We start from the raw sequence: 6,000 nt of genomic DNA, 5'->3' as shown, positions 1-6,000 counted from the left end.
CTGGGCAAACACAGCTGGGCAGCTTCCAGGTACAGGCATCCTGTCTTCATGCAGAGGATTTATGACTTTAGATGCATAGCCAGGAAAGGAGAATAAACACTGGCATGTAGAACATATTCAAAATTTCCCACCAACTTAGAGGAGCAAAAACATGAAGGATGTTTCCTTCTTTTTCTGTTTATCAATATTTACTTTTAAAGACCCTATTTGCTTTTTTCAGAGAAGGAAGGAGAGAGAGAGCACGAAGAGCAGAGGCAGAGGGAGAAGCAGGCAGCCCAACGCGGGACTCGATCCCATGACCCTGAGAACACAACCTGAGCCGAAGGCAGTGATTCAACTGACTGAACCAGCCAGGGTGTCCCTATTTATCAATATCTGATAAAAATATTATCAGATAAGTTTGCTAAATTATATCAGTGAGTTTTTAGCATAGGTGGAAAAAAAAAAGAATTGTCCTTTTTTTTTAAATCTACTTCTTTTTTGTTTTCTTGAGGGTGTCTTTCCAAAAAAGTACAATTTATTAAGTTTTCCTTTTATGGGTCATGCCTTTTGTGTCCTATCTAAGAAATATTTGCCCACTCCTAAGCTTCAAAGGTTTTTCTCCTACAAGTTATAATTTTACTCTTAGGGCTATAATCTATTTTGAGTTAATTTTTGTGTATAGTGTGAATTAAAGGTCAATGTTGCATTTTTCCCCTCTATATGAATATCTAGTTGTCTTAGCACCATTTGTTGAAAAGACATTCTTTTCTTCATTGAGTTATCTTAGCACCTCTGTTGAAAATGAATTGGCCACATATATGTAGGTACATTTCTATGGATAAGATGCAGTTATCTTTTTTATTTTATGCTTGAATCCTGCAACATGGCCAAATTCATGTATACTTCAGTTGTCTGATCAAGCATGAATAGGTGTTGATTTCAAGTTTTTTTCTTCTCAATTGATATGATCATGTGATTTTTCTTCTTTGGTCCATTAATATGACGGATTACACTGTATGATTTTCAGATATTGAACCAGTCTTGCATCCCTGGAATAAACCCCATTTATTCATGGCATAGAATTCTTTTTTTATGTATAGCTGAATTCTATGTATTAATGTTTTGTTAAGGATTTGTGCATCTAGATTCATGAAAAACATTGGTCTGCAGTTTTCTTTTTTGTACTATCTGTCTGGTGTTGATGTAGGCTTAATATGAGCTTCATAAAATGAATTGGCAAGTTTTTTCTTCTCTTCTTTTTTTCAGAAGACATTGTGTAAAACTGGTGTTAATTCTTTAAACATTTGGTACAAGTCTCTAGTGAAACCATCTGGGTCTGGAAATTTATTTTTTGGCAGTTTTTAAGTTACAAATTCAATTTCCTTAATAGTTAGTTATAAAGCTATTCTAGTTATCTAATTTCATATTGGGTGAGTTGTGGTAGTGTGTGTGTGTGTGAGTGTGTGTGTTTTATGAATCAGTCCATTTCATCCAAGTGGTCATATTTATGTAGAGTTGTTTGCCCTCATTTAGTCTCTTGCTGCTGTCTGCAGGGTCTGTGAAGACAGCCCCTGTTAGTTTTGATCTTGGTAATCTGTGTCTCTTTTCTTTGTCAGTCTTGCTAGAGATTTGTCTACTTGTTTTTTACCTTTTCAAAGAACTAGTTCTGTTTCATTGCTTTTCTCCCATTTTCCTGTTTTTAATTTCATTAATTTCTGCTCTTACCTTTGTTATTTCTTTCCTTCTGCTTCTTTGGGTTTATTTTGCTCTTCCTTTTCTGGGTCCTTTGGGTAGGAGTTTCAACTATTGTTATGTTATGAGACACTTCCTCTTTCCTAATGGAGGTAGTACTAATTTCTCTCAACATTTCTTTCATTGTATTTCTCAAATTTTGACATGTTGTCATTCAATGTGATGTATTTATAAAATTTCTCTTGAGACTTTGTGACCCTGGGATAATCTAGAAATTCAATGTTTAGTTCTCAACTGTTTAGAGGTTTTCCTGTTATCTTTCTATTATTGATTTCTGTTAATGATTCCATTTGGTCAGAGAACACATTCTGTATAATTTCAATTTTTAAAAATTTGTTGGGATTTGTTTTGTGGCCCAGGATGTGGCCTACCTTGATATATTCCCAAGAGCACTTGGAAAGAAAGTGTATTTGGTGTTGTTGGCCAGATGTTTGATAAATGTTAATTCTGTTTGTTGATAATGTTGTTGAGTTCTGTGTTCTTGTGATTTTCTGTCTAGTTGTTTCATCAGTTGCTGAAAGAGGCAGGTTGACGTTTCCGACTGGAATTCTGGATTTTGCCTGTGTTCCCTTTATTCCATCAGCTTTAGCTTCACTTATTGTGTAGTTCTGTTGTTTTATGCACACACATGTAGGATTTCTATGACTTTTTGGTGGATTGAGATTTTTATCATTATATAATATCTCTTTTTCCAGCAATTTCCTTGCTCTGAAGTCTATTTTATCTGATATAATATAGTTACTTCTGTTTTCTCTTGGATAGTATTTGTGTGATATATCTTATTCCACTTTTAACTTTCAACCTGCCAATAGTGTTATGTTTGAAGTGAGGCTTTTGTTGGATGGCATATAGGTCCCAGTTCTTAATCCATTCTGCCAATCCTTCAGTGTATTTCCTTCTTAGGCCATTTACATTTAGTGTAATTATTGATATGTTAGTGCTCCCATCTGGTATTTTATTTTATTTTATTTTATGATTGTTTGTTCTATTTTTCACATCTGTTCTCTTTTTTCTGCCTGTGGATTACCTGAACAATTTCGAGAATTCTATTTTGATTTATCTGTAATATTTTTAGCATATTTCTTTGTATAGCTATTTTAGTGGTCCCTCTAGATGCTAATTTATACATGATTAGCTTATCACAGCATATTAATGTCACCATTTTACCAGTTCAGGTGAAGCATAGAAACCTTACCTTCCTCTATGTCTTTTTACCCTCTTCAGTCTACAGTGTCATTGTCTTATTTCCTCCACATCAGACAGTGATATAATTTTTGCCTCACTTGTCAAACACAATCTAGAAAACACAAAAGGACAAGGAAGGCCCATTGTATTCACACATATTTTTGTTTGCCATGTTCTTTCTTCCTCCTTGATGTTCAAGTTTCCTCCTTGGATCATTTCCTTTTGGTCTATGGAAATTAAAAATTCTTTTAGGGTAAGTAAGTGACAAATTTTCTTAGTTTTTCTTCAAATGAGAATGACTTGATTTTCCCCTTCAAGCCTGAAGGTTATTTTTGCTGGATACAGGCTTCTAGGTTGACAGTTCTTTGGGTGTTTAAAAATACAGGGCTACTTCCTTCTTTTCACTATGCTTTCTGATGCGAGATATGCTGTTATTTGAATTGTTTTTCCCCTGTGGGTAAAATATTGGTTTATTTTGTATTTAGTTTTCAGAAGTTTGATAATGCTGATCTTTTGGTATGGATTTCTTAGTGTTTATCCCGTTTGGGAATTTCTTCAGCTTCTTAATTTTGTAGGTTTAGGCCATTTGCAAATTTGGGGGTTTTAATCCATTATATATTTATTTACTTGTATTTTTTTCAGCCCCATCTTGTCTCTCCTCTTCTTCTAGGACTCTGATGTCATCAAAGTTGGATCTTTTGTTAGAGTCCTATAGGTCTCTGACTTTTTTAAAAGTCTGTTTTCTCTTCATTGTTCAGATGGAATGATTTTGTTTTCCTTTAGTTCACTGATTCTTCCCTCTGTCCCCTCCTTCCTTTTCTCTGTTGAGCCGATCCGTTAAGGTTCTTTATTTCCATTCCTCTTGTCAGTAGAGCTATTTGCCTGGCTGGTCGCATGGCCTGCTGAGTGTCACCTGTCTGGGCATAATCTGGAGCTCAGCTTATGCAGCTGGAACAGGTCACAGGAACCAGGTTGTGTGATTAGATGCCAGAAGGTCAGGACTAGGTTCTGGCTGGCTCAGTGTAGGCCAGAGTCTTTGGCAAGTCTATCTTCAGCTCTAGAAGTAACTAAATGTTCAGACAAAACTGGAGAAATGCCAATTCGAATAACATTCTGGACGTCCCTTCTTTTTTCCTCTCCTTGACTACCATGGTGGCTGCAGCTTCCCATATAGACCTCAGACATGTGCTGCCCCAGGAACCCACGCACTTGCCCCACCCTCCTTCCCAAAGGGCTACTTCCTAACACGTAGGCAAGCCACCTGGGCTAGGGCTGCATGTTGTTGTTGGGCTGCCTGATCTTAAATATCTCATAGACTCACAAGAACAGTTTCTATGTTCCGTTTTTGGATAAAGGATCTTCTTTGTGTTCTGGTCATAACACGCACAATCGCAGTGACTACAACTTTGTATTCTGCTGACACAGTTCCTGTATTTTAGAGGCATCAACTCAAGTCCCTGTGCTCAAGTGCCCTATGAAGTTGTTTCCACAGATGGCAAGGTCAGGTGCCTCACCTGAAATGCCGTGTTGGTATGAGGTGCAGGATCCCCACTGAGCCGGTCTAATACCAGTCTTAGGCTTGCAGCCGTTGTGATCTGTGCTGACCAGTCCAACACCTTGAAGGCACTCGTGTGTGGGATCTACACGCAGCACCAGCCTCAGCAGGAGGGCCAGTCCTGCCAGAATGAAGGCCTTCGGGCTGCCGATTACCCACCAGCAGCTTGTGAGCAATACGGTTCCTCCTCCTGCCAAGCATTTGGACTCTTGGCACATCAAAGAGTTAAAGGTGTCTGCTTTTGGATCCACAAAATAAACATAGCATATTTTCCTAATCCCTTTCTCCATGTCTGTACATGGCATTTATGTGCTAATTGTGTTTAATGGAAGCAGAACTCATGCTTGGTTCAAACAAATCCTTAAGTTGGAAAGAATGTTCTCTCGTGTGGTGGAGAAGAATGCAGAATGAGTGCTTGGGGAGTCGGGCAGCCCGGGTGGGAGGACCAACAGGCTGGCACACCACCAGCGTCGGCCCGCACAGACTTGCTGTTTGGGTGTTCAGCAGCGCTCACAGCATTTGCTGAGCCTTCTACAGACACACCGTCAAGGGCATTGACTTCCGGGCCGAGCATAAACCAGTTAGTTTTTGTGTTTGCACTTAAAGAACCATCCAAGTGTTCCCCCTTGGTCACAGCCTCTCCTCCCTTGAGGGCACAATTCCGAACATTTCCAGCTCACAGAGCAGCGAGCATGTCCTGATATACTTTCCATCAAGATGTCTTTCCTAGTGTCACAGCAGCCAGTGCTGGTGGCTCAGAGGAATCGCGAACGGACTGCCTCACTGACTGTACCCTTCCCAGACTGTCTGGACGGCGGCTGAGGTTTTGGCCCGTGACAGGGTTGCAGCAAACTACAAGAGGATTTTGGAAGACCACCATGTCCTTGACTAACAAGTTAGGTAATCCTGCTGCGTTGCCGTGACTTTCTTCTTGTGGTTTCAAACTGTGGAGCAGTTTCCTAGGAAACAAAGAGCAAGGAGGGGAAAGAACACGGGGGCCCATCGGCGGGTTGACACGGGGTGGACGGCCTCACTGGGCAGGTTCGCTGCACATTCTGATGTCCGAAGCACGGTGTTAAGCCGTCTTCACTGATGTGAAGTTACTGGAGCAGCTACAATGGCAACAGGCCCTCAGAGATGCCACTCCTTCAACATCTTATTTATCGTATGGAGAAAGTGCTTGTAAAATCTGGAAACTTCGAAGCAGAGCTTAAGAAGTCTTGCTAATACTCAGAAGTCCCTGCTGAGCAAAGCCCAGGCCTGCAGCAGGGCTCGATTACCCAGTGGGGGGTTTCGGGACAGTTACACCAGAGGGGACAACAGAGCTTTGTGCATTATGTTTTATATCCTGTCTCTGCTTTTCGCTTTCTCTGGATCCAGCAGTTGAAAACTGTTTCAACTAGCACTTGTGTTTACACAATGGCCCGAGGACCCTGTCATTTCTGAGAGGGGTTACAAAAACGTCTACTAGCCTCCACTGTAGGAAAAGAGAGAAAACTCCTTAATTTTGCTATTTCTAGACATGT

This window comes from Mustela putorius, unplaced genomic scaffold (assembly GCF_011764305.1).
Source record: "Mustela putorius furo isolate JIRA1106 unplaced genomic scaffold, ASM1176430v1.1 tig00000551_pilon_pilon_pilon, whole genome shotgun sequence".
In the NCBI taxonomy this organism is placed as follows: Eukaryota; Metazoa; Chordata; class Mammalia; order Carnivora; family Mustelidae; genus Mustela; species Mustela putorius.
The sequence above is the reverse complement of the archived record's forward strand: the minus strand, read 5'-3'. Positions refer to the sequence as shown.